We start from the raw sequence: 24,133 nt of genomic DNA, 5'->3' as shown, positions 1-24,133 counted from the left end.
GGGCTTTTTCCATTTCAGCAGGTACAGCCTTTCTTGTGGAGAGAGGAAAGCTGTGGACCAACCACAGTCCTTATAGGGAAGCAGTAAGTGCTTCCTTGAAGGGGAGCTTGGGCAGTGCATTTCTGTATTTATCAAAGACAGGATATGATATCCTTATCATACTACCCAAGTCTGTGACATGCTGCCTACATCTAGTTCATTTTCTAACATTAATTTTTTTTTTTTTTGGTACTGGGGATCAAACTCAGGATCTTGCACTTGCAAGGCAGGCACAGTGCCACTGAGCTAAATCCCTGGCCCTCATTTTCTAATATTCTTATTCCCCCATCTCCATGTTCCAGCCACATTGTCTTCTTTTTTCCCCTTCATCATCCTGAGCTCATTTCTGTGTAAACTCTTTTATTACCTGGAATGCTGGATTCAGTATATCTGCATGACTTGCTCCTCATAATTCCTTGAAATCAAATATCATCTCCTCAATAATTACTCCACAGTTCTGGAGGCTGGGTAATCCAAGATCAGGGTACCAGATGACTCATTGTCTGGTAACAGTCTGTTTCTGGGTTCATATGTGGTGCCATCTTGCTGTGTTCTCGTATGATAGAAGGGGCTCCTGGTGTCACTAGTCCCAATCTTGAAGCTCTACCACATGACCTAATCAACTTCAAGGCTCCAATCTTCTAATGCCATCACCTTGAAAATGAGGATACCAACATGTGAAATATATTCCTTTGTTTATCTCTCCATCCTTCCTATTCCACAGGTCAATGCAAGTCTCACGAGAATAAGAATCCTTTAATCTCTTTTGTTTCAACATCCTTAGCATCTACAGCAGTGTCAAGAATATACTGAACATTTAATAAATATTATTTTACCACATATGGAACTTATCTGCCGTGGAATATACACATTGAACATGGGGCATTAATATGAGGAGAAGCAGAAGAGTTTGTTGGAAAATAAATACTTAGCCTATGGAGTAAACATTTTCCATATGGAGAACCTGACCACCTGGTGTTCCTTGTAGAAACTTACTGGTTTCCCCAGCCTTTTGACCCACTCCCACAGGTCTATGCAAATTTTCTCATGCTATAGGGACCTTAAAAGACTGAATAATTTGTAGGCAATTTAGAGGAGCAGTCTAGGTTTTAGTCCTCTTTTGTGCTTCAAAATTTCATATTGAAACTAATTGTTTCTTCCTAATAAAAATGATACTGCTTTTTGAAGAATGGCGCTAATATTGTGCAGTACTGCTACTTTTCTTATTAACTTACCCTTTTGTTAACTCTGTGAGTTAGATAGGCCATTCTAATACATGAATATTATAGATGAAGGAATGGTGATGAGAGGGTAAATGACTTGTATAAGACACATGTTGATATTCTACTCTAATGTTTTAATCTTTTACTTTATTTTTAATTTCTACATTTACAGAGAAAACAAGCATGGTAAGACTACTGGATGCTACTTTAACTCTGCTATTAGTATGGATTAGATAATATGAAATGTAATTTATATTTCACCTTTATTTTCACTGGACGTCCCTTCATTGCAGAGAGTAACAACTTTTGTGTCTCTTGGCCTCAAAGAAGGCAAGAAATAATTTTGCTTACCAAATGCCTCATTTTCTACAAAAATTAAAGCCCTAAATCAGATTATGCTAGGCTTTCTGAAAGGAGAGGAAAGATCCTGACTTTGAAAGCAATGTGAAATGGGAGAGCATGCTTTTTCTTGCATGAAAAAGCAGTTCTCAGAACTTGGAAAGAGTGGAAGTGTGTGAGCTTTTTAGTTAAGGAGCCTCAGTTCCTTTCTGTCCTTGAGTAGGTGGCAGTCCTACAAAAGTAAATGACTGAGGGTATCTCAGCTTGTCAAAAATATTACTGCTCCAGGCGTGACATTGAAATAGAGCCTTTGAAGCTGAGTGGATCAAATGAGGACATTTTGGCCAAAATAAAAGTAGTTGTGAACTAACAACTACTGATTGGACATACTTTAAGACTGGCCCCTGGGAACCATCCACTGGGGAGTATATGAATGGCAGATGTTGACTGTCATGCCTGCTTAGCTGACAGATTTACTTTCAAAATCAATCTGTTTAAAAAACAACAATAAATTTGATATTGTTGCCTGAATTCATATCCTTTTACTGCTCTAGAAAATTACCAGAAATATATTGGTTTTCAACAACACAAATGTATTATATTACAGTTTGGGACATCAGAAGTCCTAAAATCACAGTGTTGTTAGGGCTGCACTGCTTTTCAGGGCTCGAAGATAGGATCTATTTCCTGACCTTTTCTAGGTTCTGAAGGTTCCACGTATCTTGGCTGTTGATCCTTTCCTCCATCTCCAAAAGCAGCTGTGTAGCGTCTTCCATTCTCTTACTTTATCTCTGTCTTCCCAGTGTTGCATCACTTTTTCTGACTCTACAGTGTTTTTCTTTCCTTTTCAAGAACCCTTATGAGTACGTTAGAACTTCCTGGATAATCCAGAATGGCCTCTTCCTCTCAGATTCTTAATGTACATCTTCAAAGTCCATGTCATAACGTAAGATAACTTATTCATTCACAGGTTTTAGATATTATGGGGATAGCTTTGAAAAGAAGGGGCATTATTCTACCTACCACATGCACTGACGATATTGTACATATGTGTCATTTGGTTTATTCATTGTTGTTGTTGTTGTTGTTTTTTGAGATAGCGTCTTCTTATGTAGTACAGACTGGCCTTGAGCTCATTATGTTGCCCAGGGTGCCTCAAGCTCATGCCAATCTTCCTACCTCTGCTATTTGGTTTAGATCATTAAATCTTATTCAAGCAGTAGAAGACAAAATCAAATAATGACAGGTTTATAACTTTTAGAAAAATATTTTATTAATTTTTATAGTAAAATAATCATATATTCATTGTGAATAATCCAAGCAGCAAATCAGTAAATACAAGGTATATGCATTGTTGGAAGCAAAAATTGGCTTAAAATTTTGAGGTCCAATAATAATCACAGTTAAAATTCTCTCTCTCTCTCTCTCTCTATATATATATATGTATACATAATATATTATATATAATATTGGTATAAATAATTATAATTGATATTGGTATAATATACAGGTATAATATATTGAATATATTGTATGTTATATATATGTACTATACATATGTATTATATATATATGTATTAGGGTACTGGGGATTGGAGCTTTTGCATGAGGCTAAGTTGCCAAGGTGGGCTTATACTTGTGATCCTCCTGACTCAGCTTCCCAGAGTGCTGGGATTATGGTGTATGCTACCACACTCAGTTTTGTGCTTATATTTCTTGATGCTTATCTGTGAAAGGGGAATATAACTTCATGAACACGATGAGGAATTCTGATACATGTGTTAGTCATATTGGTAGAGTGCATATTTTTTTGACAAAGACGTGAATAGGAAAATATTATCTCTGGTGAATTCTTGCATATCTATCATGCTAAATAACAGGTTTATTTTTTCTATTTTACTGTATCATTTTTAATGTGAAGTGTTAATATTAGTCTCTTAACATTTTAGTCAATTATCTTTGTGAAAAAACTCCTGCTCAGAATATCATTTGGCTAACTTTGTACATGGCATTGTTATTCTATTATAAGACTTAGATTTATTCTGCAAAATAATCCTTTTGAAGTTGGAATTGGCTGTATAGGATGATTTGGAGGTAGATTTATTTTATAGTTTTTTATATCTGATACAAATCTGAAATCTTTCTGCGGCTCAAAATGTACGAATTTTCAAGATATAAGAGAATAAAAAGCAATCTACCCAAGTTAAAATGAGTTAACAAAACCAAACTGTGTTCTTTGAAAGATTTAAAATTTAGCTGCAATTGTGGCAGGACAAATTAAAAAAATTTTAAATGAGATATGCTTTAAATAAAACATAGTGATAAGTAAAGATAAAGATTTTAACAAGAAATAAAACAAAACTTTATGTAAAAATGTGAAATCTAAGATTTTTGTAAATATGCCTGTATTATTAAAGACATCACTATATATTAAATTGGGAGTTATATCAACCCTCTGACACAAACCCTGAACCATTTTATAATAATTTTTTTCCAATTTAAAAGAACAGTAAATTCTTATCTTTGACAAATTGTTTCTGCCATTAGAAAAATGATGAAAGCTATCATCTCCTTTTGTATAGGACATGATGTCAAGAATCACTCAATATATCAGTGCTTGAAAAGCAATGGCAAGGGCTGCCCAGTACTGTAGCATAGTAAGCCTATGGAAATGGAAAAGTGAGGGATACAGTTAGCCCTTAAGTATTTTTGGAAGCCAGGGACAGGTCAGTGAATTTCACATTATCCACACTATTCAATAGTATTCTATTTTATAACCTGAACAATGCATTAAGTCATCAAAAATGATTATAGCTTAAGGAACTGAAAGAAAGAGATTTTTTTTTTACAGATAATCACCTGGTACAGAAAATATACAAACTGTTAGAAACATTAAGAAATTTCCACAGAGTTGTTGGCTATAATATCAATCTTTGAAAAAAATGGAAGAGAATTATAAAAAGGCACAAATGGAGAAATGTATTAAATTTATTCATGAGAATATGAATTTTATAACAATGGTAATTTTTGTTCACTCTATGCATTCAATGATGTTTCAATGACAATACTAAAAGAAGTTTTTTTCCTGTGGAAATTTACAAACTGATTTAAAATTTAATGTGGAGAGGTAATGGTTCAATAATGGTTCAATGAGAAAATGTGATTTTATGAAGATTGGTTGGTAAAAAAAGAACTTAGAAGAGATTTGTTCAAATGGAAACTTTTCCCTGATATACATTAGGAAAGTAAAAAATACTATTCAATAAATCATATTGACACATTTTACTTTAAGGTAAAAAAATATTACACATATGCAAAAATAAAATATGTAAGTTACAGAATTAATGTGAAATCCAAAATTTTAAACCAATTAAGAGATTATGGGAGTTTATTTGTTTTACTTTGTTGTAGGAAACATTCCGTGAACAAGACATTAGAAACATAAAGGAGAAGTTGTATGATCATCGTTATTTCATTGGTCAGCTTTCCTGTTCATGGAATATCTGACACCCACAGCTTAAGGGAGGGGCAGTTTGTTTGGGTCATGGTTTCTGAGGATGCAGTCCACGTTCAGCTGGCTGCAAGGCAGGAACATTATGATAGAATCGAGTGGCTTAGTAAAGCTGCTTAGTTCACGGTGACCCAGAAGCAGAGCAGGAAAATAGTGTCTAAGAGAAAGGGCAGGGACCACCTATAGTAGGAACGTCATGCCTCCATGACTTACCTGACATAGCCAGAAATGTACTTTACTAATCCCCTAGGTAATTCCCAAGTCGATTGAGTTTACAATTAATCTTAACCTTAGCTATCACAAGTCACAATGATGTTTCAGTTAACAACTGAATGTATGAAGGTAGCCCTATAAGATTATAAAGGAGCTAAAAAATTCCTGTGTTCTAGTATTTTTACTATATCTTTTCTATGTTTGGATACACAAATATTTGCCATTGTATTACAATTGCCTATAATATTCAGTACATTAACATTTTGTATGACTGTGTAGCGTAGGAGCAGAAAGCTATACCTCATGTCTTCGGTGTGTAGTAGATTATACCATCTAGATTTATGTAAATATATTCTGCAGTGCTCACACAGTGATGAAAGCATCTGATGACACCTTTCTCAGCACATTTCCCCCTCATTAAGTGATGCATGACAATTATCTGCATCGAAATTCTAATTCTATTCTAAAAATGTATTTTCAGCATATATGACACAGGATTATGAAGCAAGGGAAATAACAAGAGACAGAGCCAAATGAACCATGAGCCCTCCATGTGGATGCAGTTAGGCTTAGGTTCTGTTTGCTAAGGTTTGGGTGTCATTTTCCTCACCTAATGTAAGGTTCCTAACAGTAACCTAAACAATCAGCTTCAGTAAAAGATGATGTATGTTTGAAACTGTTGAGGAGGAGCCTGGCTCTGTGGGAGGGTGGGAAGATTTCTCAGAGTAGCACTGGCCCATGAGTGAAGAGGACCACAGAGAGGGCCCTGGCAGTGAGAATTACAGCCAGCCAGGTTCCCAGGGCAAAGCTCAGAGGAAGTCTGGATGACTCAATGAAGGACACTCTGCCATGATGGCCAAGGCTAGGGCACCAGAAGCTCAACAAACAAAGCCCTCATTGGATTGGCAGAGCTTTCTTGCCCAGAAATAAGATATTCATACCTCCAAAGAATGTCTTTGTTCTGTATAAAGTTATAATTAGTGGTGCTCTCAAGAATATGCCTGCTACATACTAAGTTCCTGTAGGCACATATTTAAGTCAAACTTTCCTGCATGTAACCCCATAGGTTGATCTCAACTTGGCTGAGACATAGTCATTTTTTTTTTATAAAAACACCTAGACAGAGAGTCCCTTTGGCAACCCCTTCTGGTCACCTCCATGGTTCATTTGCCTGGGTGCTGTTTGCTTTCACTTTACAATAAATGCTGCTGTTTCTCTGTAATAAATACTTTTACTTAGTCCTCCTTTGACTCACTACCTTGTAATTCTTTGTGGGTTGAGAGAAGAACCCACCAGCTGGAGGGTAACAGATTACAAGCATAGTTTTATGGATTTTAGTAGGGCCCTTGAAAATTACGGCAAACTGTAAAATTGTGTGTATGTACATTTATCTAGAGTTTTGTCAGTCTTTAAACTCAGTACATGTCTCAAATTTAAAATTAATGACTATTCTAGGCAATCTATTGCTGAGCTGTATGTGTGTGTGCATACAAAAGCACATCCATACACACAGAGAAAACAGCAGGAGAAGGCATTCAGTCGATCTGTTCTCTCAACATCATTGGCACTTGGTTTGGAACTTGCATTAGACTCTCACTCTCAGAGAGTATGCAGAAGACCTGAGAACTAATACGTAAAATAAAGATTATAAAAATTAACCAAAATTGAAGAATTTAACCATATAGTGTGTTTTGAGTATAAAAAATTTAAGATTCTCTCCAAAACTATGTTTCTGTGATCTGTGGTATTTAAGAACATTAACTCAAATTATGCTGTTCAAGTGAATGGATTATTTTGGCCATCTTCGCATATTCAACAGAACAATTTTATATTTACAAATTATCCATGAAAGTTTACATAGTAAATAATGAATAAGTTGGCTTTATAAAACTTAATTACTGTAGGGCCGGGGATTTAGCTCAGTGCTTCCGGCACCTGCCTCACAAGAGCAAGGTCCCAAGTTCGATCCCTGGTACCAAAAAACAAAAACAAAACAAAAAAAACCACTTAATTACTGTAGACTTCCAGAGTGGGTGTGTTTTCTGGGCCATTGAGAAATATGTATAACATAGATACTTGAAGTAAATTTTAGGAATTGCCATTTTGCAATTAAAAAAATAAACTTAAGGTTGGTTATTGGAGTCAACAGAATAATGACTTCCCAAAGATGCCCGTGTCTCAGTGCATGGAACTTATGATTTCACTACATTACCTTGGAAAAGGGAATTAAAGGGCACATGAAATGAAGCCCGCATGAAATGAATAATCAGTTAACCTTCAAGTAAAAATATTATATTGATTATTCAGTGAGTTCCATGCAATCATGAGGATTTTACTGTAAGAGAGGAAAAGAAGAAGTATCAGAATCAGATTTGGAGATGCTATGTTGATAGTTTTGAAGATGTAGGAAGGGGAAATCAGTCAAGGAATGCTGTTGACTTATAGAAGTTGGAAAGGAAATGAAACGGACTCTCCCTGAGAACCTCTGAATGAATGCTGCTCTGTTGATACCTTGATTTTTGCTGAGTGAGATTCCTTTTAGAACTGTAAGGTCATAATATTTTGTTTTAAGCCATGAAGTTTCTAGTAGTATTTTTAAAAGCAGTAATAAGAAACCAATATAATTGAAATAGCCTAAAGGATGTTCAGTGCTTGAGCTTCTTCAGAAAGTGTGTTGGGTTACTATATTTAATTTTTAGCCCCCATTTGTGGAGCTGTCTACATGTTAGTACTGTTTCGTGCTTTAAGTATTTCATTTCATTTCACCCCCTAGCCTATCATGCCAGTTATTATTATTCATTCTTTATGGATAAAGACACTAAGCCTCAGAAAACTGAATTAATTTTCAAGTCTTTGAAAAGTGAAATAGATCTATCTGAATCTAAAACCTCTTAAGTGTTAAATTATACTTCATCTTCTTTAGTGCAGATAGCTAATGTGTGATATGTACATACTTAAAAGAAGTAAAATTTTTTTGGAGGGAGGATTTAAACTGTTTTGAAGGTTATGAAGATTTCAAAAGATAATCAGAGAACATTGGGTTAAGGAAAGTTTGCTTATATAATTTACAACTTTATAATCTGGAGATAAATTTTTACGGAGACATTTTACATGTTTCCTGGTGTGCTAGTACTGAGACATATGTTTTACATGGCTTGAATGTTGTACCCTTTCTTGCTTCATGCTAATGTTGGCATTTTGTTACACATTTAAAAGGAGGTTTTAATATTAATTCAAGTTGTGACCTTAACTTATGTTGACTGTACTTTTGGTTCTGAGAAAAAAATGAGTCATGAACATGACCCTAGATATAAGATTGCTAGAAAAAAATCAGTGTATGCTCTAAGTAATTTTCAGGAGCAGCTATCAGAGTGGCAAAACTTATTTTTGTTCAGCCTTAGTTATACAATCATGGCCTATTAATGGAACAAAAAATATGTGTGTGTGTGTGTGAGAGAGAGAATTTGCTTTACTAATTAATTTCAAAATTTTCTGATATTATTTTATTCACTTTCCTTCTCCCATTAAAATCATTTTGAAACATGAACAGATATCTTTTATTAATTTTATTATTTGCCTCATCTCTGTTTGAATGTATCCTCCTTGAGAACTGGGGATGTGTCTCATCTCTTTATTTGCAGCAGGAGAACATAATGGACCAGTGATACAGGATAAATAAGTGCATATCATAAGCAAGTAAAATCTGTTACTCTCATCTGATATTTCAGGAAGTGTTAAGATTCTGAAGATTAAAAGGAATTGATTTAATCCTTAGAGCAGCAAATTGTTCTGGTAGACATATTTTTTCTCAGTGTGTGTATGGGAGGGCATAGGGATCAAACCCAGGGCCCATGCTCTACCACTGAGCTATATCCCCAAGTTCTTTTTAAACATATTTTTAATTAAGTAGAATGATATATTATTGCTATTTCTTGAAACTAAAAGTGATATTTTATATCTGATTGGTGCTATCACCAGCAGAGTAAATTTTAAGAAACTTAATTATTTTGTATTTTTCTTGGTTTACTAATTGCATTACACATATTTACCACATACCACACGATATTTTGAAGTACATATGTGGCTTTGCAATTGTGAAGCTGAATGTGTTGCCCGTGAAAGGAAATCTGACTCAATCTGACTAAAGCAAATTGATTCACTTTAGTGACAAGTCGTAGGGTACAGGTGGATTAATACACTGAAGCACTGTCATCACAGTTCCAATTTCTGCCATCTTTTCACTCTGCCTTCTACAGTGCTGGGCTTGTTACTTCAGAAGCATTTCACTCATGTCATCATAAAACCAATTTTAGGGGGAAAGAGAACTCAATTTCTGATTTTGCGATGTGTTATCATAATTGGTCTAACATAGATCTTTGGTCTTCCTTGAATCAATCCTATGGCTGAGCAGTACAAAATCCGTTTTATACTTGGGATTGGATTTAGCCTCACTAGATACAAATAGAATGAGGAAAGGGAAATTATTATTATAGCATGTGGGCATAGATGCTTGGTGGAAAAAGCAACAAATAGTCACTAAGCTTGAGGTTTTCTTTCTAACCGAAGTGTGAGAAAAACAGCCACACTTGATTGTTTTACAAAGGGCACAGGGCATTCTCTGATTTGAATAGGTTTAGTTCTCTTTTGGAGACTTGACCTTTCCAAAAATAGACATAACATCATTGACATCAGCTTAAGCAAAACTAGTTTTCCATAATCAAATGAAAAGTTGCTGAACAATGCCTATTCTACAAGAGGATTACAATGAAGGATGACACACAGAAGAATTAAAGTAGCTGTTAATTTTAGACTCTTTCCAGTTTTAGTTACAAACAGGAATTTAGTTAGCTTCAGTTTGGGTAGACAGCAGAACAGTACATTTGCTTTTTTAATAATTGAGCTTTTTAGCAAAAGAACAAGTGCAGGCATTCCTAAAGCTACCTAGATGACTAGCTTAAGTTGTTTTGAACTAGTTTAAGAACACAGTAATTAACCATAGTTATCTTTATTTATAACTTCATCATTTTAAATTATGTAGTAACTTTCTTAGAGGAAAAAGATTTGAGAAAATCAACTTTAGTAACTTAGATGTCCAAGTATATTTATTCAATAAGCTAAACTTTTAATCAATTTGTGTTAAATGGAAATGTGATTGGAATACAAAAAAGTGAATCTTGTTTACCACTCACAATATCTTACTAATTGAAATGAAAGGAATAACACGCATGCATTACATTTGGTACTGTTATGTGTAGGGTTCTCTGGTTTGATTTCTAATCTACAGAACTCATTGATGAAGGAATATAATGTACTGAGAACTCAGCTGGCTAGCAGAAAAATGGTACACAATATGTAAGACACCCTCTGAATCCAGTTCAATGAAAGATGGTGTTTAAGGGTCCTTGAATGAATTACAGCCTGGTAATATACTGCTATAAAAGCAGCAAAATCATTAGCATAGACAGTAGAGATGCCAGGCTGGAATGATTTTATATGCCAATTTAATGTTTGTGATTATGCTGCACAGATTCAGTCCTTCATAAACCCATTTCTATGGTAACAAGAAGATGTTGAAAGCCCATAGCATATAACTAAGACTTTTGAAAATTCTGACTAGTCTAAAGAATACATTATCTTCTTTTAATGCACAAATTTGAGAAATTGAAAATTACTGAATAACACATGAAGTAGAAGATCTGACATCTTATAGTTAAGCCTGCTGAAAGCCTTATTTGATAGCTTATTAAATGCAGCTGGCATACTTAAAAGTAAGACTAGAGGGTGGAAAAAAGAGTTGAGTCTGTAAAATGCTTTAGTCAAATAAGCCTTCAGCATTTTGGTGATAGGAAGAAAATGTAGCCAATCTTCCTGCTAGAATTTACTTTTAGGATCTCTTACAGTTTTTGAATGAGATGTTGTGAGATGCAGCAGAGAGATTTCAGGACCAAATAAACAAACAGAAGATAATCCATGGAAACTTTTAATAATCTGATAGCCTTCTAAAAGCTCTCTTTAAAAATTAACTTTGGGGACTTTGGCATTTATTTTCTCATAACAAGGGTGAATTGATTATTGAATGGTTGAAAGCACACAATGCATATTGATTTGTTCATGCAAAACTGTTTTCTCCCAGCAGGTGCTTTGCTGCCTGCAACGTATTATTAAAGAGGATTACTAATCATTAAATTACTATGACCTGGAGGGGTGGTCAACAAAAATAAAATTGCCTCATTAAGGTTTGAATCTGAGAACTCTCAGTAGCTTGATTTTCCTAGTAGAAGCTGATCTGAAGAATATATTTGGATGACTGCTAGGATTTGGTAAAAAGAACCATACTATAACTGAAACTTAAAACATGGCCAAAGTTTTACATCATAATGATAAGGAGTTTTAAGGACTCTTTGTTAAACAATATATATTTTTAATCAAAACAGCTAATGTTTTGCGTAGCTATCTATAGCGTACTGATCCAGATTAAAGTTTAACTTTAGTCAATGTTATAATGTTAATATATTCACCAATCTCTATTCCTGCTGTGAAGATACAATATGTTTTGTAATTCATGCTGTATAAGGTAATGTTTAAAACCAGTTAGAACAAAAAAACTGTCACACCTGGTTTTATAAGCTGCAGAATTTTTTTCTCTTCTTTCTCTTTTATTTACTTTTTGTATACTCATTTGGCTTATGACAGAGAAAGAACATAGCCAGTTACCTTAAGAAGGGCCCAGAATTTTAAAGGAAATGACTGGATTAGATGCATCTTAGTCACTTTCTTGTCACTAGGACAAAATACCTAACACTCACAACTCAAAGGAGGAGAGATTTGTTTAGGTTCACAGTTTACTGAGTTCACAGTCCATGGCCAGCTGGCACCAAGGCAGAAATGGCATGGCAGAGGGGCATAGCAGAGAAAAACTGCTTATTCCTGGTGACCCGGAAGCAGAGAGAGAAGGAATGAGCTGGGGAAGGAGTTGTACTCCTCTAGGCCACACTCCTTTCACTACTGTCACAGCAGCAGCATGGTCAGCCTCTGAACTAACCAATGGATGAATCCACTAATGAGAATACTGCTCTCATGGTCCAACCAACTTCCAAGAATCCCACCTCTAGGCCAATGAGAATTTGGTGGGACAGTCTAGATCTACACCGTAACAAGATGACTAGAGAAATAATGATTAGATGGCTATCCTACTCAAGAAAGGATATAACATGCACATACTAACTTGTTTCCAAAAGTTACAGATTTTTCATGTAGTCATTCTTAAACAATGGAAGGAGATTCTACAAGGGCCTTGTTACTCTCTTCTTGTCTTTCATTATTATTGCTTGATTAACCTATATTGTCACTTCATAGTTTGTCTTACAAATTTTGTCTTATTATTCCCTTCATTGATACACACTATGTGTGAACTGTTCCCTAAGAAATTCAGGTGCCAGGTAATTATAAAAATTTTGGAGTCCAGTATCCTTATTCAAATGGCTTGTAATTCCATATCTCCTGGGCCTCTTTGTTATACACTTTTATTCATTGTGAACTTGTGAATAGTAGAAAGATCACGTAATCATCTCACTACTTCTCAAAACTTGGGTCCAAGTCACTGAGGCTCCTGTGATAAAGTGTTAGGACAATACACAAAATTTAAATCTGCCTTCCTTTGGAGCATCATGTAATCTAGCTTTTGTTTTTAGTTGAGAATCACATTTAATTCCAGGTATTTTGTAACTGAAATTTTAATTCTTGTCAAGGGTCTTTATTATGGTGTGACGCTGACTCCCTTTTGTCTACCTGGACTATTATAAGAAACTCAGAGACTTCTTTACACTTTTATGAACCCCTTAGAGCTTTGGACTTGGACAGCTACCAGTTTAAAGTTCATTGATGTCACAATAGTGATCTTCCTACCCATGCATGGTCTCAGTGTTTCCATCTTGTCTCTGTTCTATTCAGAATCCATCTCACTTTCTTATGTAGAAGCCACAATAGGCTCTTCAGTAACCCATTGGCCATCTTATATAAAGTGGCAACTTCTCTCTTCACTGCCTCCACTATTACCTATCAAATCACTTTATTTGATTTCCTCCACATACTTCTCGTTTGGCATGGCATACACCTAACCATATATTATTTATTATCCCTCCATTAGAATGTCATCAAAGACCCCAACCACAGTACAATGTGTGAGAGAGAAAGAGAGAGAGAGAGAGAGAGAGAGAGAGAGAGAGAGAGAGAGAGAGAGAGAGAGAACAAAAAAACCCTGACACTGACACAGACTTAAAGAGAAAGCTGGGTCTTTGGCTATTGGCCCTTTCTGATAATGTATATATGAATAGGTATTGATTATCCTCCAGAGAAAGAAAATGTAGAATATGAAAAACTTCTAAAGAGAATGATGTAGTCCTTTAGAAAGTGATGATATCTAGCATTTGTCAGAAAAAGTTTATATATAATTATTTTATCTTATTTCTGGTGCGGAGTGAAGTTATTTCTAATGCTTAACAGCACAACTACTATTTGGGCATAACATATTAATAGATTATGACGTTGATAATACAGTGTTTGGAAAACTTAGCAGGTCTTTTGCCACAAGCTCCGGTAGCCTTGGTGGTGGTCTTATGCAGAATTTTGGGTGAGGAACTAAATAATGTAGCCACTTACTGGAAAGAAATACTGCCACAAAAGGGAAGTCATTACTCAGTAGGGGGGAAATTAATCATTACTTAACTAGGGAAATTTAAAATGCAACAAATACTGTCAACTATTTAGGAATAATTGGTCAAGTGGAAAATTCAGCCATGCTTGAATCATTTTAGATCATAAGTCATGATTTCATCTCAAAAGTTAAATATTAAAGTTTAATTTTAAAATGGAGCCAACACCTTCCCCTGCCCAAATGAGGCAGCTAAGCTGTTTAATGTATAAAAAGGGTGTCACAATATGAAAGTTCACTTGCAGATATGAGTGGGTGTGAGGCTCTAGGAACTATCTAGAACTGATGACCCTTCCTTCCTCGGTGCTACCTATCATTTCTTTGTAGAAATTTTGCTGCTTCTCTTCTTTAGGTTATTTCTTCCTTGATTTTCTTATTCAAATATTGTCCACAGGGAGTGTCCTCCTCAGGAAAATTGCTTATCAGAATTTATATTGAGAAATTTCTTCTACGTAATCCCAGAGACTTTATATAGTACTCCAACATTTTACCTCTAAACTTGGGTTGTCCCACACTGCAGCAGAACTTTATGTAACAAGTGGGCCAAAACCAAAGTGGCATGCCTTTTTCCTACTCCTCTTCTTTTCCTCTTCCCTTTCCTGCAGAGACTTGGCTTTAGTCAATCTTCTGTGATCTACTAATTCTTTGACTTTGTGTCACTTTCTTCCCTTTTTTTTCCAGCAATTTCTTTATACCTATATACTTTGTGTTGTGAGAATTAACCTTGACTACATATGTGACCTTGTCTCATTTGACCTCCTAGTAACCTTATGTTTGTTCTCCCATTGAGGTTGTTAGGGTGGAGTTTCAATTTGATTAGTTCTGGGGTCTGCCTAGAGGATCCGTGGCACACACTTCTAGGTGTGTCTGGGTGGGTTACAGAGACGTGATCTTGGAGTCTATGTCTGGTCCCTTGGTCCTTTGGCTCTGGTACTGTTCCTCTGCTCTGCTTCTCCTTCACTGTGAACTGAGTAGCTTCATTCTAATTCCAGTGGTTCAGCCTGAGATTTTTTTCTTACATTTTCCATTGGTAATTTACATTTCTGATAGTATACAATATTAATTTCAATTTTCCTTTATTTCCTTTATTTCAATTATTTCTTACTTTTCTCTCAGGTTCATCTTTCTAGCTTCTACATCCTTATTGAAATTTGAATACCATCCAATTTAACATGAACTGAAAATTTCATTATCTGTTTCCTAACCCTTACTGATGGTGATAGATGAGAAAAATTCATTCCTTTAATCACTTCATCAGTAAGCAAGGCTTTTCTTATTATTTCCTTTTTTCTAGTCCTCAATATAGATTTATTCCATATAATCATATTGTGTAGAGGCCTATTTAATTTGTTATTATGAAACCTATATATGTTTCCAGAATCGAATGTGTTGTTTTCAGCACATCCTTTACTATCATTATATTTGCTCTATAACAAAATTAAAATTGGAAGAAATTTTATATTCTCTAATAATGGATTAAAGTTGCTTTGTCTTTTGAATTGTTTTCTTTATCTTTTCATTTTTTAAAAATTTTCATTTGATCCCTCTGGAATTGAAAAATGTTTTGCTGTAGAATACTATTGATAGGTGTAGCATGTCTATTTGCTTCTATTCAATCTTGAGCAATATGTTTAATAACACTTCTTGGAGAAAGTTTTATTTGGTTGATTGTTATAATATCATCATTAGTATAATGGAGAAAGCTTATTCTTTTGGGAGCCTAAAATATCCTTTGGTAATGAAAAATTAGCATTTCTAAATAGTGAACTTAGAACAAATTGGCAATGATACTTTCTAATTTTTTCTCATAAGTTGTGTTTATTATTTACCCTATGACCTACTTTTTCTCTTTAGGCAATTTTTTTTCTGAAAAATAAGTTATATTTTCAAAATACCTAATGACTACTTTAAGTAAAAATAAATATTTCCAGTATTAAAATTTCAGGTGTGCCTGCAGTGCCACGTTCTCTTTTTTAGGCCAGCGATTTGGAATAATTTTCCCTAAAGCAAGCTCCTTTTCATTGCTTATTTACCAACATTAAAAAAATTGCCATTTGAACCTGACATTCCTCACACTCAATCTGTACACTTTTAAGTAATTATAAAATCTCAACTGAAAAAACGATGAGGTCTGTTTCCTACCCCAACAATCTCTAGTGGAATAAGAAATACCTCAGAGGGGAAAATACCCAGGATTTATTTAATAAAGATGATAGCTCAACTTAGTTTTACTCTATGAAAATATTTATCATTTTAATTATATGCTGGAATTTTATTACTTTGCCTTTGACATTATTGATTTTTGGCTTCTTTTCATACCGCTTTAAAGAATGTTTTTCTAAGAAGTAAAATAATTTTAAGATTATTGCAGTCCTCAAGAATATAAACAACTATTTTATCTGATATTCATTTGAATTTCTGAAATCTTTGGTGTAAATGGATACTTTCTTATAGTTAATAAAACTCTATTTCTAACAAGTAAAGATAGTCTTCTTCAAAATTTAAAATTAAAACTCATTTTCTTTTCCCTGGGACTCCTAGCTTCTCTTAAATTATATTATGTTTGATATTTAACAATTTAGGAGACAAGTACTTAAAATGTTTTTTCTATCCTGTTGACCCAAAGAAGATAAAACACGGTTCCCCAAATTTCCACTTTGTCAGAATGATACATTCCAGGGTGAACTTCCTGGAGTTCCCTGATCCTAGCTAGAATAGGGTGCATTGAATTCCATGAATTAATTTATGTTAATTTTTAAGGTAGCCAATATGTTACACAACTCTCCTCAGATAGTCCTTCCTATGTCTTGCCGATGGAGAAACTTTCAGAATTTACGACTTAATAGCAGAAGAAGTAAATTTGGTCATGTGGATTTATATGTATTCCCCAAATCATAATGCATCTTTATCTGCTTACTTTCTCCACATATAAAAATGAGTTCTGTTGGGTAAACTTCAGGGTAGGGCCACATCTGTGTTAACTGAGTCTAATTATGTTTATCTCATGAGATTTTAATTGTTTTGATATAAGTATGATGCATTATGCATTTAGTCCAAGATTAATGATTATCTATGAAGTGCAACATAGTTATCACATTTTAGCATACTAAACATCCAATGACTCTAAATTTTAAAATTTAAAATTTAAAAAGTTGATGAATGAATAACCATTTACATGGCTCAAAAAAATCAAAATTATAAAATGTATGTACTCAGTTATCCTTCAACCAATATTTCTCAGGTACCTGATTAATTTCCATACAAGAAACTAAAATTATTCCTCTGTTTGTATTTTAGAGGAATATTGTGTGCATCCATATAAGCAAGTACATACAACATGAGTATCCTTTTATATTTTTAAAATAAATGGTAGAATATATATGGGAAATACTTATTTTCTTTTAGTACATAAAATATTTCTTATCCTTTTACTATGATGCAATATACAGCTATACCACTAGTCTCCTATTAATGGATATGTAGATTGTCTCCAGACCCATATTAATGAAAACAGTGCTACACTGAATAACCCTGAATATGTTATTTGTAACCATCTGAGTTGAAATTAGTAACTGCTGAATAAATATTTGACTCTAATATAATCATATTTAATGCCTTGCCTTATAACTCAGTAGGTTTGCCTTTTACTAAGTCAGATTTATAAGAATTTTCAATACATGTTTGTTACTCAACATAAGAAATGATAATTTTCTGAACCACATTTTAAAGAGTAAAATGTAAATTTCCAATTTAGTTTTTTTTAAAAAGGAAAAGCTATTTTATGTTAATTTTACCTAGTCAACTATGGTGGCATAAAAACTATTAGAATAAATGGAATTTCTAGAACATTTTTCTATACTGGACCAAAATATCAATGACAAAGGAAAAGACTTTTCTTAGTTCTAAATCTTATCTCGGTAGTTATGAAACTGGATATGGCAAAGTTTTTGTTTCTCCTATTTCCCAGGATTGCTAACTTTGGAAAAGAAAACCAGGTATTCATTTGGGGCTAATTATAGTGTGGCTACAGGTACAAAATCTCAACTTTTCTCTTCCTATAATCACATTTTCACCACCCTATGCAGGGCACACCTGTGCCTTGCTGGCAGTTGTACTGGATTGGAAGTCATACATCATGTAGTTCTGGTAAGAAAGGAAATGAGTTTCGTGCAATTTGTGTCCTTTCAGAGGACACTGGGTGTTTCCTTCTGAAGATCTGCAAACCAAATAAATAAAAAGTCAGGAGAGAAACTTTGAGCAGAATTCTCTGCCAGAGGGTATCTGGCATGAAGGATGAAGATCTGCATGCCATGGGTGATGGGATCGTAATGACTTTTGTAAATGTTCATGTTTCCATCTAGTTACAATTTAATAGCATCCAAGAAAGAAAGCTTCAGAATAAAATTACGTATACTAAGTCTGCACTTTGCATGAATTTCCAGGCTGGCTCAGCTGAACAATAAGGATGTAACAGTGCTTTCATTTGCCATATGAGCTCAACATTGTCTCCCCTCGCCTCCCAGCCAGCCTTCCCTGGAAATGTTCTGCAGCTGTGTGACTCTTCCACTATGAGACTTTGCCTGAATTTCTCCCCTAAAGTCAATTTTATCTTGTGTTTTTTGAAGTCATGTTTTGATGAATATTCTTCAGTTTCTTAGATGTTTAATCTTTTTAGCTTTTGTTTTAGCAATTATCAGCTACTTTTATGCTAACTCTTCTTCCTGTGGCTTAGTTACATGTTCAACATTTGGACTACGATTTGTTTAAATGTGTTTTATACCTTAATAAAAAGTTTGTCTATAAGAAGAAAACACTACATTTATGCATTTAATATGCAGATTTGGATAACTGAGTAAACAGATTAGAGACATGAGTAAGATAAGCAAAGATGGAAAATCACTCAGAGTTTTATATGAAATCATGAATAGTTCACAAATAAACATTAAAAAGTTACAATTAGAAAAATTAGAAACTTTTGTTGGAATTTTCTGCATTTATGAAATAATGTTGTCCTTATTTGGATTTACACCTGAAAAAGATGGTGAGCCTCTTGCAACACTTAAGGGCTTTGATAATTCAAACATATATTTTTCACCCATTCTCTTAAACACTATTTGTACTCACTTCCAAGTTCCCAGATTTTAGAAAAGAGGGGAGCTCTTTTTCTTTCCTAACATCTCACTGATATTAGCTCCCTTTTTAAGGCAGGCTTTTTTGCCCAGCTGAGTTGCAGTTCAGAAGTCTTGATCTGCACCAAGATCTGGAAAACTGTAGCCCATGAGCCAACTCCAGTCCACTAGCTATTTATATATGGCCCTACTGCTAACAGTGGTTTTGGAGTTTTAGATAGTGGACAAAAATAAAAAGAATAATATTTTATAACATGTGTTTGTTACTTTTCTCTCATTGCTGAGACAAAATACTGGACACCCAAAGTTAGAGGGGAAGGGGTTTATTTGGCTTAGAGTTCGTAAAGGTTTTGGTTCATAAGCAGCTGGCTCCAAGGAAGGGTGAGTGGCAGAGGCATCCCAGAGGAAAAACAACATGGCACACACAAAGTAAGAAAGGAAACAAGGGAGATACCTTCACTGAGTCTTTTGCCTCTTTTATCCCATCCGGACTACCAGGATTAGGATGGTACCAAACCACTTACTCATGTAGTGGTTTAGTAATCCCACACCCTTAATCCCAGCAATACACATTCCAGATTCAGCTACCTCTGAACAAATGAGGCTTTGGGAGGACATCCAGACCCAAACCATAACATAACACATAAAAATTTTATGGACTGGGGAATTAATTTTTCACTTCAAGAGAAATACATTAATTTAAACTGTTCATTCTATTAAATACATCTAAAAAACATTACACTGAAATGAACATAAATAGAACCTGAGATGGAAGAAAAAAAGACAGACCAACTTGGGAAGTCTAGAACCAAGAAGTAACATCATGATAAGTTCCTTGAGCTTTCTTTCTGCTTTGTCTATGCCATACTTAGAGCCGATGAAGCCAGCAGCCCAGGAAAGCTAATAAACAGTTTTGAAACAAACAGTAACCACCAGAGCAAAAGTGTACATTCTGCAGCTTAAATAGCGAGAAATGGATACTTGGTAAGACAGAAATCTTTTAGACAATAACTGGTATACTCCAGCCAAACATTATAGAAAAAACAATTAGCCCAACTCCAAAGCTTCTCAGTTAAAAAAAAAAAAGAGACAAGAGACAAAGAAAACAGATGCATAAAAATGAACTTATAAAAATCAAAACTAAATCAATCAATAAAAGGGCAGATAAGTCCTTAAAAATCAATGATTACATAAATATAAATGGTCTAAGTATACCAATTAAAATGCAGGGATTTGTACAGCAGTATAAAAAACTTGTCTATAAATACATCAATTATAACAACATTAGTTGATATTATATACTGGAGAAACATTAATCTTGAGAAAGAAGAAATGGTATATTCATATCAGCTATATTATAATCTTTTTGTTGTATATCCTTTTATTGGTACATTTTAGGTGTTCAATATAATGACATTCATCATTGGAGATATACACCTTTACATGCTCTCTTGGTTCTCATTTTTTCTTCCTTCCCCTGATTCCCTCCCTCTTTACAAAGACTTTGTTTCCTTTTTAAAATTTTCTCATATTAATTCCATTCCCTTCTTTCCTTTCCCCTACCCTTCCCACTTCCCCTTCGCCCCCTTTCTTCCTATTTCACATTATCTATTATACCATTTAGTCCTTATTTACACTTTCAGTTTCTCACACTAGAGAAACTATTCGGTATTTACACGTGGGTGCTATTTATTTCACTTAAGAGTATGGCCTCAATGTGGACCCATTTACCAATAAATGTCTCTAATTTCTCATTTTTGATGGCTTAGTATTTCATTTTATAAAAAGAAACTCACATTTTCTTGATCCAGTTGATGAGCACTTGGGCTGTTTCCAAGTTTTAGCTATTACAAACTGTACTGCTATGAACAAATGGGTCAAATGGGAATTCCAGTCCTAGTTCTTTGAGACATCTCCATACTGATTTCCACAGTGGTTGCACCAGTCTACACTCCCACCAGCAGTGGAGCAGGGTTCCTCTTTCCCCACAGCCCTGCCAGCATTTTTTATTGGTTGATTTCATGATAGCAGCCATTCTTTCTGGAGTGAGGTGAAATCTGAGCATTGTTTTCATTTGCATCTCTCGAATGACCAGTGATGTTGAACGTTTTTTCATATGTTTATTTGCCATTTCTACTTCTTTGTGTGAGAAATGTCTGTTCATTTCAGATGCCCATTTTTGGATTGGGTCTTTAAATTTGGGAGGTCTGATTTTTTTTTGAGTTCTTTATAGATTCAAGATAGTAGACCTGTGTCTGAGAGACTGCTGGTGAAAATTTGTTCTCACATTGTGGGTTGTCTGTTCACACTGCTGGTGGTTTCTCTTGCTGTGCAGAAGCTTTGTAGTAAGAAGAGATCCCACTTGTTGATTGTTTGTGCCAGTTCACGGGCAACTGAGGTTTTGTTCATGAAGTCTTTTCCTACAAGAGTTCTACCTAATCTCTGTTCCAGCCGGTTCAGCATTTCTGTTTTTATATTTAGATCTTTAGTCTATTTCAATTTTAATTTAGTGCATGGTGAGAGATATAGGTCTAGTTTTAGTCTTTGGCAAGTTGAAACCCAACTTCTCCAGCACCATTTATTAAAGAGGCTATCTTTCCTCCAGTGAGGGTGTTTGGCTCCTTTGTCAAAGATGAGGTGGCTGAGTGTGTCTGGAGATGTTTCTGCATCTTCTAATCTGTTCCACTGGTCCTCAGGTCTGTTTCTTTACCAGTACCATGCTGTTTTTATCACAGTAGCTTTGTAGTATAATTTCAAGTTGGGGGTTGTAATACCCCCTTCCATGTCTCTGTTACCTAGAGTTGCTTTTGCTATTCTGGGTCTCTTCTTGTTCCAAATGAATTTTTGGATTGTTTTCTCAAGGTCTATGGAGTATGCTCCTGGGATTTCAATTGGGATTGCCTTGAATCTATATAGGACTTTTGGAAGTATGGCCATTTTCATTCTTCCTTCCTTTCTGTATGTCAAGTTCTTTTCCCCTGCTTGGGAAGTTTTCTGCTATTACTTCTGCGAACAGTTTTTTCATGTCATCTGCACTCTCTCCTGTTTCTTTGTTGACTCTAATCAGTCTTATGTTATTCTTCTTTGCATTGTGTAGCAGTTGCTGGATTGATTTCTCATGTCCCTTACAATTTTGAAGCAATTTTTCTTTTTCTGGTCACTAATTGCAATCTTATCTTCTATATGTGAAATTCTGTCCTCACATTGGTTTATTTTGCTGTGTAGACTTTCAATGGAGTTTTTAATCTTCTGGAAATCTGTTTGTATCTGTTTTATGGATTCCATTTGTTTTCTATGTTGAGCTTCCATCATATTCCTCAGCTCCTCTATTTTTTTTTAATCGGTGTCTTCTCTAGATGTATTAATCATGTCTTGCACTATGAGCCCAATCTCTGCTGTTGTCTGAGAAATTATTTCTGGTTTCATTTTTTCCATATCCTCTTTTGTTGGCAGTTCAGGGAGTCCAGGCGGTTGAGTATCAGAGTGCTCCATCTCCTTTCCCTTTGGGCTTGCTGTGCATGATCTGGAAGTCTGCTTTTGAGACTTGTCTACGTGTCTTCTCATTTTGATGGGGGGGGGGTGCTGTTGGTGCCTGCACGGCTCACCTCCTCTGTGCTGGAGAGGTGTTAACAGTGGCCTGGAAGCCCCTTCCTTTGTGCTGGGAGTGGTGGAACAGCAGCCCCCCTTTGGCTAATTTATCAGCAGATTTTTGTTAAATGTACAAATAAGGTCACTTCACATTCACTTTCTAGGTGAAGCTATCATTTACCCTATTACAACTCACATGTCAGCTACTAATAAAAAAGTAAACAGGAGCAAAAGTTGTAAAGCATATAGAGGAACTCATCAACACTATCAAATCTACAAAATATTATCAACATTTATGAACATTATAGCCAACAAGAGCAGAATACCCATTATTTTTAAGCATCCATAGAACATATACCAAGACAAATCATTTCATGGACATAAAACAAACTTTATAAAATTAAAAAGTAATGAAGTCAGCCACAGCTTCTGGTGACAAGGCATTGTACCAATTGTTAAAATGAGCACATGCAGTACTTCAGTCTCATGTGGCTCTCCCATGTTGGCACTGTACAGATATCTGTCAACCTCAAGATAACATCATATTCTTCAGGGTTTCATTGGTATTTCTATTTGACAGTGTGTGGCACTACTTCAGCTTCTGCTCTTTGAACTACATGCTTTTCAAACACATGCACACTAAACAAAATACATTTAAATAATTTATGGGTTAAAGAGGAAGCCTCAAAGGAAATTTAAAATGTTAGTTTGACTGAAAATTAAAATCAACCAAATTTGTGGAACATAGCTAAGGTGATAATCAGAGGGAAATTTATATTACTAAACACTTAAATTAGATAAGAGTCTCTGACCAATAACCTAAATTTCAGTATCAAGATCCTGGAATAAAATGACCAAATTAAGCTGAAAGCAAGAAAAAGGAAGGTAATAAAAGAAAACAATAGTATAATATCCTTTGTGAATATGTACACAATACTTGGAAATATAATTCAACAACTCACAAAAGGATCACAAGCAAGACCGTCTTATTCAAGATATGCAAACTGAGTTCAGTGTATGAAAATTAAACAATATATTCACTATATGTTAGACTAAAAAACAATAATAACATGAGGATAATTGATGCAGAAAGATCTTGGTAAAATTTATTCCTTATAAACAAATCTCAAAAATATAGGGAGAGGAAATTCCTTTGCTTCATGAAGAGAATGTACAGAAAACCTATAGCTAAATTATCCTAAAGGCTAAATGCTCCCTTTCTTAGTACAGAAATAATACAGGAATATCCAATTTTATACCTCTTATTTGAACATAGTACTAGGGTTTTAGCCAGTGCAATAAAAGCATGCAAAATAAAAGCATTTAGATGAGGGGAAAAAAATTAAATTTCACTATCTGTAGATCTCATTATTGTCTATGT

General features: G+C 34.7%; 1 protein-coding gene across 2 annotated transcripts in view; it reads left to right on the top strand.

Moving 5' to 3' along the window:
* LOC110348520 (uncharacterized) overlaps positions 1-24,133 on the top strand; it is a 303,860-nt gene that overhangs the window by 152,745 nt on the left and 126,982 nt on the right. The gene's annotated exons all lie outside the window — the stretch shown is intronic.

The sequence above is a fragment of the Heterocephalus glaber genome, unplaced genomic scaffold, assembly GCF_053883595.1.
Source record: "Heterocephalus glaber isolate CG9 unplaced genomic scaffold, H.glaber_assembly_v1.0 deba00001465, whole genome shotgun sequence".
Classification (NCBI taxonomy): Eukaryota; Metazoa; Chordata; class Mammalia; order Rodentia; family Bathyergidae; genus Heterocephalus; species Heterocephalus glaber.
The sequence above is the reverse complement of the archived record's forward strand: the minus strand, read 5'-3'. Positions and strand labels throughout refer to the sequence as shown.